The following is a 13692-nucleotide window of genomic DNA, read 5'->3' as shown; positions in this document are numbered from 1 at the left end:
CAAATTTAGAATAGTTCTCAAAGTAGTGAACATATTTTATATGTTCAGATATCAATTAGCAAGTCATTAGAGTAAATTGAATATTAATTTTCTTAAAATACAGGACTGTGCCCTCAATGGAGTCAATGAAACAAATAAATAATTGCAACTGGTGTTGTTTTTTTTTTTAATACATAATCTTAAATCTGAAAGTGTAGAAGTGAGTTATAGTGAAGGAACCAGGGGATCTATGCAGCTTACAATGAGTGTTGACTACAAACTTCCTTGAGAAAGCTGAGACAACAAGCTTTAGAGAGTTGTAAAGTACAGAGAGAAAAACTACCAACCTAACATGAAAAGAATTTTCAAAGCACCAGTTTAAATTGTTTGCTTTATCCAATTTGAAGCAGTCCCCTCCATCCTCTTACCAGTCCCCATTCTCTTACATTTCTCCCCTGTCCTAGCCTATCACCAATCGCAACATACATAAACATCCACAGTTATACACATATTCATAAAATTTCTCGTCATTTGGGAATATGGGAAGATGAGAAATAATAAGTAGGCATAAAACTGTCTATACAGTTCTAAATGTCTAAAGAATCTAAAATATCCAGTTCAAAATAAATGTTCTAGTTCAAAATAGCTAGATATTTGGTATCACATACAAGACATTTAGAAATTTCTGTCAGATAGCCATAAGCAGCAACGTAGTTTCTTCCTTAAATGAGTGTGCAAACTATGAAATATTTTTTTTTAATGAATACTGAGTAAGGTCACACATCAAAAAAAAAAAACTGGAAAGACAAGATGCCTCTAGTATATGTTTTTTTAATAAGCACAGGCTTACCTTAAGCCTCTGAATTGGCCCTTAGATATTATCCAAGACATTTATACAAAATAGATGGTGAGGAAAACAATAACAATGTCTACTATCTGTGCCCAGATTCCTATATGTCTATCTTGAGAGAAATTTGATATGTAAAAAAATAATGTGAGCCCACTGAAATTTAACTGGACAATATTATGACATTCTGTCAGTATTCCATTGCCAGAGGTTGTTCTGTTAGACTTTTATGAAGGTAACACAACTTGGCAGGAAGCCATGAGAGAGACTGAAATATGTGAAATATTGGCATGTGTCATTACTTAATTATTATAGTTTAAAAGGAAGAATTTTATAAATAAATTTCAAGACTTTGTTTTCTGAGCTAACATTATCTCTTTTTAGTTTTTTTTTTTCTTCTTTCAAATGTCTACAATAGAATAAGTAAAGACCTAGGATGCCTAGTACTTTGTGGTTAGAGAAAAGATGTTTGTTAAATAGTCACCTATCATTCCACAGATCTGCAAATATAAAGCTATTCTGTGTACTTTAATTAAGAACAGAGAATGAATTTGAAGACTACCTAGTTCTCCTTCCTCATTTTACAAACAAGGGAAACAAGTCCAGAGTGGAGAAAGAATTCACTTAATATAGCACAGATAGTTATTAGAAGAATCAGGTTATCTGATTTTGAGCCCAGTGATTGTTCTGTTACATTATATTCCCATTCTAAATGATTATCAATTTATCTCAAGAAATGTACCATATGCCGATATGACCAAACTGATTAAAAAGTATGTATTCTAGTAATAGGACATTAGAGAGTTCTTAGCAAAGTGTTTTCAGAGTATTTTACAGAGAAGGAAACTGAGGCTCAAAGAGCTAAAAAATCTGCCCAATATCATGCAGTATAAAGTAATTGAGTGGGATTCAATGCCAGGGTGTAGAGATTTAAAAACCTAAACACTTTCCTCCACAACATACTGCCTAATAATGCTCAAATTTCTTCAACGAGAACTTTATTTGTATCCACAGAAACATTGAAACAACTCTTAAATGAAAAAAAAAATTAGTCACTTATGCCTTATCATCAATTAGATTGTTTTTTAAGTTTATTGAGATAACATTGGTTAATGCAATTATATATTTTTCAGGTGTACATTATAATTTGACATTTATATATTCTAGTGTGTGATTACCACCCAGAGTCCAGTTTCCTTCACCTACCATATATTCGATCCTCTTTACCCACTTCACCCTCTCCCAACCCCTTTATATTTGACTCCCTTTACCCTGTCTACCTCTTCTCTCCTTCCCCACCCTCTACCCTCTGGTAACCACTGGTAACCATTGTCCATGTCCCCGAGTTTCTATTTGTCCTGTTCATTTTTTGCTTTTAGGTTTATATCTCACATATAAGTGATATCATGTGATTTTCAACTTTTTCTGTCTTGCTTATTTCACTTAGTATGATTATCTCAAGGTCCATCCATGTTGTCACAAATGGCAGTATTTCATCTCTTCTTATGGCTGAGTAATATTCCATTGTATATATGTACCATAGCTTCTTCAGCCAATCGTCTATCATAGGACAAGGTTATTGAACAGTTTGACCAGTGTTGGCTTGACACCCGAGCAAGAATGCTTCATCTACCAAGACATTTTTTCTGCCATCTTGGTTCTCTCTGCATTTCCATAAATAGTTATATTTATATTTCAACCTCTTGTTCTTTGAAAGAAATATCAAAATTCTATTCAAATTTTTATATCCATATAAGAATTCTTTCACTAAAATTTCAATATTTCTGTCGAACATTAGTAGTATTTTGTGTCTTATAGTACTACGAAGATGCTAATATTGTAAATTTCCCTTTGATACTTTCAATCCACATTCACTGAAATCACATTTAAATGACTGTATTAGCATTCTTATCATTAGATAAGTTAAGACCAAATTTATATATATAACAAACCGGCACTAAAATGGATGACATTTAGAGTGATAATATCTTGGTTTTACTCTAAAGTTTCCATTTTTGCTCAATTAATATTATACTTATATATATATATATATATATATATATATATATATATATATATATATATATATATATTAAAAGTTACAGAACGTATTGTTTAATAGTGTGATGAACAAATCATCTCCACATCTACAATGGGCCTACTTATGTACAAGTGCAGTGCGATGATCAAATATTCATTAAACCATTTATATCTAAGTCTTCCTTATTTATTTTAATTTATTATGTTTTTCTACTCATTTAAAAGGCATTACCAAACTGATCTGTCATACAAGCTATCTAGCTGATATTATACTGTGTTAAAGGCAAAGGAAGATTATTTATTTCCCCATATAATGATTGCCTTAAAATTATTAAAGCAATCTAAAATTTTTTGCCTAATTGGGAGCAGTATGTGATATTTGGATCTCTAAGGATTTTAACAACATGGAAATATTGTAGTTATCATGGAAAAAATATATCACTTAATTATTGTTCATATTCTGATTTCAAAGACAGGGCAATATCCATAATCAGGAGGAAATAGAGACTTTTGCAGCTAACTTATTCTTTTGAATTATATAGCAGAGAATGAATTAGCAAATTCTTTCATTTCAAACATCGTATTACCGATGAATAATTTAAATATCAATAATTATCCCTTGGAATTGTGTGGTGTTTTCACTTTTACTTAGCATACTTTGCTGCCAAGTATTTTGTTTGACACTCATATATCACACTGAGATAAAGAGATTATTGTATCTATTATATATATATATGTGGAGGAGCTGAAAATAAGTAAAACTAAAATTAGAGAGTCAATTTTCTGCACAGCACCAAATTGTTTTTGTTATTTGCTTTTCTTACCAAGAAGTAAGTGATCTATTAATATAGGCTACATCTACAAGAAAAAAATGGGTACTGAAATCATTTAGACCCACACAATTTCCTTCAAAGATTCAAAGACCATTTATTCAACACTACATCAAATAAAATTGTGAAAAGGGGAGAGATTCTGCTTTCTTTTCGTGTTTCTTTTACCTTAATTCTATTTTTTCACTTTATAATCTAACCAAAAAAACAATGCATAATCTGCCAGTTATCTTTCTATATTATCTCAAAGAATATCTGAGTTAAAAGAAGAGGGGATTTAAGAATTTAGCAGTAAAGTTTATTCTATCCCTTGCTTAAATGCAATATCCTAACATATACAAGTTAAAACAGTAATACTTTGGGAAGAAAATAAGGCATCTTTATTACTATCATAGTAAATCAGTAACTTTGCAAATTAAAGCATCACGTTAAGGGTTTCTTTTAATGAAATTGTGTTAAACTGATATTTACGCAAGGGCCTAAAGCTGAAAAAGCATAATGAGAAATGTCCAGCACAGAAATTTAAAAAGTTGCTAAGCTTCTTATTGATGTCTCCTCCCAAATATATACATGAACACACATATCATTATATTAAAACACATGATTTTTAAAAATATGTTAATTCCATTAATGCAATTTTAAAGCATAGTATTCACGTACTTTAGTGTTTACAAAGTTAGAAGTAAACGGTATATATTAGAACATTTTAGCTTATAATATCTTATTATGTATGGTGATCAAATATATTCAAATGTTTTATAAGTTTGCCTTATTTTAATTTAATATTATGAACTATGGCTAAAAGTAATAAACTGAACTTTCCTACCAGTGATCTAAATCTAGATTTCACATTTGTTTTATGGTATTGTCTAGAGCTAATATTCTATGATTCTTCTTAGAACTCATCTTCTTAGTCAAAAATATTACTATATTTCTGGCTTCCAGTCCAGATTATGGAGTAGATGAATGCTGTGCTTTTTTCCTCTACATCAAAATTACAGCTAAACTATAGAACAATCATCATTGAGAGTCACCTGAGATCTAGCTGAACAGAGGTCCTACAACTGGAGACACACAGAAGAGGCCACCTCCAGACTGGTAGGAAGGGTGAAATGCTGAATGGGCTGGTCCCACACTCACATGTTGCAGTTGAGAATTGGGAGAGATACTGAGCAGTGGAGGTCCCCCCAAAAGAGCGAGGGTTCCTGGTCCCACACCAGGCTCCCTATAACAGGGTTCCAGTGCCAAGAAGAGAAGTTCCCACAACTTCTGGCTGTGAAAACCAGTGGAGATTGTGGCTGAGTGAGACATAGAGCTGTGGGAGTCACAGCTGGTCCTCTTAAGATGCCTGCATGCAGACTTACTCGCTGGCAGACTCACTCCTTCTGAGCTCCAGCACTGGGAAAGCAGCGCAAAAGTCTTCAGAGACATACAGGGAGAAACTGAATTGTCTGGCTTCAGGGTGAGGGCTGGAGGGGCAGCTTTCTCCCAGACAGGAGTGCTGGCAAAGTTTGTTCTTTCTTCATTGAGCCTTCTCCGATCTTTGCATACAGATGCAAGAGGCTCCATCTCTGAGTCACCAGCAATCTTACTAATACCATTCACCCTGCCTCAGTGATTCTCTGAAACTCTGTCCCACCCATCTTACAGGCCCGCACAAGCTGATCCCAGTGGTTTTTCATGCAAAAGGCTTATTTTGGCTTATGCTATTAACTTTCATAAAATCACCCAAAGATTTTCAAAACCTAAACAAGCAGTACCTGGCTTTGGCATGCTCCATGCCTCTTGCTGAACAGCCCCAAGCCTGGCACTAGCAGCAGCCAGTCTCAGTTTGTGACTTGGCCTCTCAAGGCACCTCCAAGCCCAGCACAGTTGATGGCCATCTGCAGATTGCTTAGTGGCTCATGCCAGGTGGCTGTGAGAAGAACACCGACTGAAGCTGAAACTTGACTGCATTGGGGCCCCTCGGGGATGGCACACCCAGTGGCCAGCTTTAGACCAAGCTGAAGCATCACCTAGAGAAACATTAAAGAATGAAATATCCAAAGGGCAGACTGGGCAGGTACCAGAATCCTGCTAAAGCAAATTATGTTTCATAGGGTCAGCCTCTCAACAGCCAGTCCTCACATCCAATCATCCCAAAAGTAAATTCCTCCCACTGACATGCAAACAACAACCAAGGTTCAACTACAATGGGAAGACACACACATCCATACAAGGAACACATTTTAGGTACTGTTCTCAGATGACCAGGTAAGACTGTGCCACTGGGTCCCACAGGTCACCGACCTAGGGCCACTCTAATAAGACCAGGGAATATAGCAGCCCTATGTACTACATAGAAACAAACAAGGGAGGCTGCCAAAATGGAGAGGCAAAGAAACAAGTCCCAAATGAAAGAACAGAGTAAAAGCTCCAGAAAAAAAAAAAACTCAACAAAATGGAGACAAACAATCTATCAGATGCAGAATTCAAAACACTGATTATAAGGATGCTCAAAGAACTTAGTGGAAGAATAGATGAACTCAGTGAGAACTTTAACAAAAAGATATGAAACATGAAAGGGGGAAAATGGCATAGATGATAGAGGCTATGTTCATCCTTCTTGCGATCAAATCAAAATTGTGACAGAAACACGGAGCAAACAGCAAGCAAGGTCACCTAGGATATAGATGAACAGAAGCACTACAACTAGAGAGAGAAAAGAAATCAACTTGCAGTAATAGAAGGTAGGAGGAGGTAAAGACACAAGACTGCCTAGTCCCAAGCGGTTGAGTGGGACAGAGGCTACAGCAGCAGCAGCATCCAGCAGCTACACATTCCTCTTAAAAGGGCCGTGTCCACAAGCAGACATTCGTGGTGATGGACCTGCTGTCTAGCACCAGCGCTAGATGGGCTACTTGAGGGGCACCAGGGACTTAGAGAGGGACACTGAGTTGTCAGAGCAAGGGCTAGAAGAGAAACTTTCTCCAGGACATAAGTGCTGGTGATATCCAATGTTCCTCTGTTGAGTCCTCCCCCCTCCCAGTGTGCAGACTCAGTGCCACGATAGTTGAGACTTCATCAAACTAGATAAGAGATGTCGCCCCACCTAGAGGATTCCCTGAAACTCCACCTTCCTAAACGTGCATCTCCACCAAAGCCACATACAGTGTGTCTTCAGCGAGTCTGATGCTCCTTGCTGAGCCAACTCCAACGCTCACACTGGTGGCAGCTGATCTCAGTTTCTGGCAAGGCTTCTTGAGGCAACTATAAGCACTGCATCTTGAGGCTTGCTTGCTGAATCTTAACAGGTGAACCCAGAGGGACATAAGCTGGGGCTAAACTTGGCCTGCAGCTGAACCCCTCTCAGGAGTGTGCCACTGGACACCTATTACACAAAGCCATGCAAATAAGACCAGGAGGCTTAGGATCTTTGTTTAGTACATAGAAACAGACACAGAAAGGCAGCCAAAATGGGAAGATAAAGAAGCATAAGCCATATGAGGAAACAAAACAGAGATCCAAGAAAAAATGGAGTCAAGCAATCTAACAGATGCAGAGTTCAAAACACTGCTTATAAAGATGATCAATGAACTTAGCGAAAGAGTAGATAAAGTCAGTGTTAACTTTAACAAAGAGATAAAAGCATTAAAATGGAAATTGAAATTATAAATGAGAACCAGTCAAAATTGAAGAACGCATTATATGAGATGAAGAGTATATTAGAGAGGATCATCAGATTAGAGGATGAAGAGGATCAAAACATTAATATAGAGGATGGAGAAACCAAGGACACTCAATCAGAACGGCAAGAAAAAAGAAGCCAAGACTATAATAACAATTTAAGGAGCATATGGGACACTATTAAATGTAAAAATATCCATGTCATAGGGGTACCTGAAGGAAAACAAGATATTGAAGAGCTATTTGAAGAAATGATTATGGAAAATTTTGTTCATTTGGTGAAGAAAATAAACATACAACCCCAGAAGCTCAGAGATCCCAAAAAAAGGAACTGAAAGAGGCCCACAACAAGACACATCGTAATTAAAATGTCAAAGGTTAAATACAAAGAGATAATCTTAAAAGCAGCAAGAGAAGAACAGTTATCTACAAGGGAGCACCCATAAGACTGGCAGCTGATTTCACAAAAGAAGCTATGCAGGACAGAAGGGCATGGCAGAAAATATTCAAAGTGATGAAATCCCAGGATCTGCAACCAAGCATACTTTATCCAGCATAGCTATCATTCAAAGTTGAAGGACAGAGACCAAGCTTCCCAGACAAAAATAAGCTAAAGGAATTTATTAACACCAAGCTAGTATTAACAGAAAAGTTGGAGGTCCTTCTTTAGGAAGAAAAAATGTAAATAAAAAATGTGAATAAAGGATCGTAATAATGACATTCCTAATAACAAGTATCTCAAATGGAAAAAAAAATTAAATGCTCCACCCAAAAGATAGGGTGGCGGAATGGATAATAAAACAAGACCTCTACATATGCTGCCTACAAGAGACTCATTTCAGATTAAAAGACACATAGACTAAAAGGAAGGGGATGGAAAAAGGATATTGCCTTGATGGACCTAGAGGGTATTGCACTGAATGAAATATGTCGGATAAAGACAAATATCACAAATGGATTAAGTGCTCCAATCAAAATGATTTTACATACATGTGAAATCTAAGGAACAAAATAAATAGCAACAACAAAAATGAGATAAACTCATAGATACAGAGAATGTTTTGAGGGCTACTAGGTGAGAGGAGGGTTGAGGGATGGCAAAAAGGGCAAAGTGATTAAGAAGTGCAAATGGATAGTTACAAAATAGACATGGAGATATTAATTGTAGCATAAGGAAAATAGCAGTGTTGTAATAAATATGTAAAGGAGTAGAGAGGTACTAGTTTTAGTGGAGTGATCACTTTGTGAGTTATATAGATCTCTAATCACTATGCTGTACAACTGAAACTAATATATTATTGTATGTCAACTATAATTGAAAAAAGACTCAATGAATTGTACAATGTACAATTCTGAACTAAATCTAGCAGTTAAAAGTAATTAACATATTTTTAATAAAATACTTTGTAATTCTCAAAAAAATGAAAATAAGCAGGAGGAAAAAAAAGAGATAAGAAACATAAAAATGGAGATAGAAAACACAAAAGGAACCTGTCAGAAATGAAGAATATAAATCCGAGATGAAGAGTATATTATTGGATGAAGCGGAAGATCAAATTTTAGAAGATGGGATGGTAGAGGACACTCAATCAGAACGTCAACAAGAAAATATAACCCACAAAAATTAATATAGTTTAAGGAGCCTCTAGGACAACGTCAAGCATAACAACATTCACATCCTAGGTGTACCAGAAGGAGAAGAGAGGAAGCAAGAAATTGAAAGCCTATTTCAAGAAATAATGACAGAAAACTGTCCTAACCTGGTGAAGAAAATAGACATACAGCCCCAGGAAGCTCGGAGATTTCCCCAAAAAGATGAATACAAGAAGGCCCACACCAAAACACATCACAATTAAAATGCCAAAGGTTAAAGACAAAGAGAGAATCTTAAAAGCAGCAAGAGAAAAGCAGTAAGAGAAAAGCATTTAGTTAACTACAAGGAAGCACCCAGAAGACTGGCAGCTGATTTCTCAACAGAAACTTTGCAGACCAGAGGGATTGGTACAAAAACGTCAAAGAGTTGAAAAACAAGAACCTACAACCAACATTACTCTACCCAGCAAAGCTATTATTTAGGATTAAGGGACAGATAAAAGCTTCCCAGACAAGAAAAAGCTAAAGGTGTTCATCACCACCAAACCAGTATTAGAAAAAATGTTAAAGGGACTAATTTAAGATAAGAAAAATTAAAAATATGAATAATAAAATGGCAATTACTACATATCTATCAAGAATTATATTAAATGTAAATGGATTAAGTGCTCCAATCAAAAGATATAGGGTGGCTGAGAGGGTAAGAAAACAAAACTCTAACATATGCTGCCTACAAGAGACTCACTTTCAATCAAAAGACACACACACTGAAAGAAAAGGGATGAGAAAAGTATTCCATAAATATGGAAATAAACAAACAGAAAGGCTGGGGTAGCAATACTTATCCAAGACAAAATAAGCTTTAAACAAAAGCTATAACAACAGACAAAGGAGGACCCCGCAATTCCACTTCTGGATATTTATTCAAAGAAACCCAAAACACTACTTTGAAGGCACATGAGCACCTATATGTTCATTGTGGCAATATTTATAATAGCTAAGATATGGAAGTATCCTGAGTGTGCATCAGTGGATGAACGAATAAAGAATATATATAATGTAATATTACTCAACCATAAAAAAGAATGAAATCTTGCCATCTGCAACTACATAGATGGACATAGAGAGTATTGTGCTGAGCAGAGTCAAGTCAGACAGAGAAAGACAAATGTCTAATGATTTCACTTATATGTGGAATCTAGAGAACAGGATAAATGAACAAACAAAACAGAAAAAAACTCATAGATAAAGAGAGAATTTTGATTTTGTCAGATTGGAAGGGTGGGAGGATGGGTGAAAGGGAGAAGCGTTAAGAGGTACAACATAGTATTTACAAAATCGTCATGGGCTGTAGAGTATAGCATGGAGAATATAGCCAGTGGTATTATAATAACTATGTATGTTGTCAGATGGGTACTGGGTTTTGGAGGGCTTTTACTTGGTAAGTTATATAAATGTCTAATCATTGTGTTATACATAAGAAACTAATATAATATTGTATGTCAACTAAAATTGAAAAAATTATTAGATAAAAGAAAATGACTTCAGTCATCATAACTATTGTTAAAGGATTTTTTTTGAAAACAGTAATACCTGGAGGCTCTTTAATCACTGTGTTTGCCCACTGAAGATCCAACCTACACACTAAAAAATAATTGCAAAAATACTTATGCAATAAACTGATGAAAAAAAGATAAAATTGAAAGAATGGATAAATATAGTCAATGAAAAATGAAACTAAATGGTAGCTATATTAATATCAAATAAAATACACTTTAAAACAGAAAAAAAAATGTTACTAGAGATAAAGAGCAACATTTCATAATGATAAAGCCTCAATATACCAGGAAGATATAGCAATTATAAACATGTATAGACCTAAGTACAGAACACCAAAATATGGGAACTAAATACTAACAGATATAAAAGTGAAGAAGACAATACAATTAAAGTAGTTGGAGACTTTTATACCCCAGTTTGAATAGTGAAGAGAAAACTAGGCAGAAAATCAATAAGGATATAGAAGACTTGAGCAATCCTATAAACCTATCAAATCTAATGGATAGCTACAGAATATTCCATCCAACAATAGCAGAAAGCACACTTTTTTCCAAGTAGACATAGAGAATTCTATATGGTAGTCATAAAACAAACTTCAATAAGTTTAAAAAAATAAAGGTAATACAAAGTATGTTCTTCAATACAATTGAGTAAATTAAAAATTAATAAGATGAAATATGGGAAACTCACAAATATGTGGAAATTAAACAAACACTTCTGAATGAATCAAAAAAATCAAAAAAGAAATCATAAGTATTTTGAGATGAATAAAAATGAAAACATAACAAAACTTATGGAAAATAGTTTAAATAGTGCTTAAAGTAAATTTGTATCCTTAAATGCCTATAATAAGAAAGGAGAAATATCTCAAATGAATAATCTAACCTCTCACTGCAAGAGAGAAAGCAGAGAAACTGCAAAAATAAAAGCAAACTATACCTAAAGCAAGAGGAAGGAAGGAACTAATAAATATTATAATAGAGGTAAATGAAATTAAGAAGAGAAAAATGGTAGAGAAAATTAACTAAACCAAAAGATGATTCTTTGGAAAGATCAACAAAAATTGACTAGCCTTTAGGTAGATTAACTATTTAAAAAAAAAGAGAAAAGTTTTAAATTACTAAAATAAAAAATGTAAATGAAAACACTACTGATTTTACAGAAATAAAAAGAATTACAAGAGAGTACTATAAACAATTGTAAACCAACACATTCAATAACCTAGATGAAATGGACAAATTCCTAGAAACACACAATCTAAGAATGAATGATAAAGAAATAAAATAACTGAACAATACCTATGACAAATAAAGTGTTTGTATCAGGAATTAAAAACCTCCCAACCAAGAAATACCCAGGACTAGATGGCTTCACTGGTGAATTCTATCAAACTTTTAAAAAAGAATTAACACCCATTTTTCTCAAGCTCTTCCACACAGTAGAAGATAAAACTTCCTACCTCATTCCATTAAGCAAGAATTACACTATTACTTAGCTATACAAAGACATTCTAAGAAAAACATATTCTTTCAAAAATATATATAAAATTCTTCAACGATATACTTGCAAACTCAATCCAGCAGCAAATGAAAAGGATTGTACACCATGACCAAGTGGGATGTGTCCTTGGAATGAAAGGGAGTTCAACATACAGTTTAAAAGAACTTAAGTTACTTCATCCACATTATCGCCAACACTTGGCATGTCATACTTTTCAATTTTAGTCATTCTAATGGATGTGTAGTGGTATCTCATAGTGTTTTTAATTTGCATATCCAAAATGACTAATGCTGTTGAATATCTTTTTGTAGGTTATTTTCCGTCCATATATCTTCTTTGATGAATAATCTGTTCAAATCTTTTGCACTTTTTTTCCTTATTATCAAGTCCCAAGAGTTCTCATATTCTGGACACAAGACTTTCATTTGATACATATGCTTTGCAAATATTTTCTCTCAGTCTGTGGGTTTTGGGTTTTATGTTTACGTCTATGGTTCTTTTGAGTTTATTTGGGCAAATTGTTTGAGTTACTAATTGAAGTTATTTTTTGTTTGGAGGTGTTTTTGCATATGGATATCAAATTGTTTTAGCCCTATTTATTGAAACAACCATTTTATTTTCCAGCAAATTGCCTTTGCACTTTTGTCAAAAATCCGCTTTTAATGTGTGGGAGTCTATTGATTCACTCTTGATTATGTTTTGTTGGTTTATTTTTTGTTGTTACATAATATCACACAGACTTGGTTAATGTAATTTTATAATAAGTCTTTAAAACAGATAAGTGTATTCCTCCAATGTTGTTCTTCCTTTTCGAAGTTTTTGACTATTCCAGGTCCTGTAAATTTTAAATCTGGTTATCTCATTCACACACACACACACACACACACACACAAATTCCTGCTGGAATTTTGATTGGGATTGTGTTGAACTCATAGATCAATTTTGGGAAATTTGACTTTCTGTCTATATTGACTTCTGATCACAAACAAGGCACATCTCTCTGTTTTCATAGGTATTATTTAAATTATCTTAGCAAAGTTTTGTATTTGTCAATGCAGAGGGTTTGCAAATCTTTATCGGATTTCTTCCTATGTCATATTTTTGATGCTATTGGAACTATTATCTTAAATTTAATTTCTGGTTGTTTGTTGTTAGCATATAGCATTGAATTTTGTGTATTGATCCAGTGATCTGCAAACTTGCTAAATTTACTTATTAGTTTTAGTAATGTTTTAGATTACAGCAGATTTTCTACGTATAAAGTCATGCCATCTGCAGTTAAAACAATTTTACTGTTTTCCTTTACAATCTGATAGCCTGTTTAAATTACTTGCCTTATTGCACTAGCAACAATCTGCAGTGCAATGTGATATATTGAGAATGGACATCTTTATCTTGCTCCTACTATTAGAAAAAAGCATTCAGTGTTTCACTATTAAATATGATACCAGAAGACTGTCATAGTTGTTCTTTATCAGGCTGAGGAATTTCCCTTTTATTCTATTTATTGAATGTTTTTATCGTAAAAGGATGCTGAATTTTGTGAAATTATTTTCTGTATATGTTGAGGTGATACTATGCTTTATCTTTTTGTTTGTTTACATTTTTCAGTTTTTTTTTTTAATTCGAGTATAGATGGTATACAATTTTATATTGGTCATATTAGCTTCAGGTGTA

This window comes from Pteropus medius, unplaced genomic scaffold, assembly GCF_902729225.1.
Source record: "Pteropus medius unplaced genomic scaffold, Ma_sr-lr_union100, whole genome shotgun sequence".
Lineage (NCBI taxonomy): Eukaryota > Metazoa > Chordata > Mammalia > Chiroptera > Pteropodidae > Pteropus > Pteropus medius.
Note: the sequence above shows the minus strand (reverse complement) of the source record.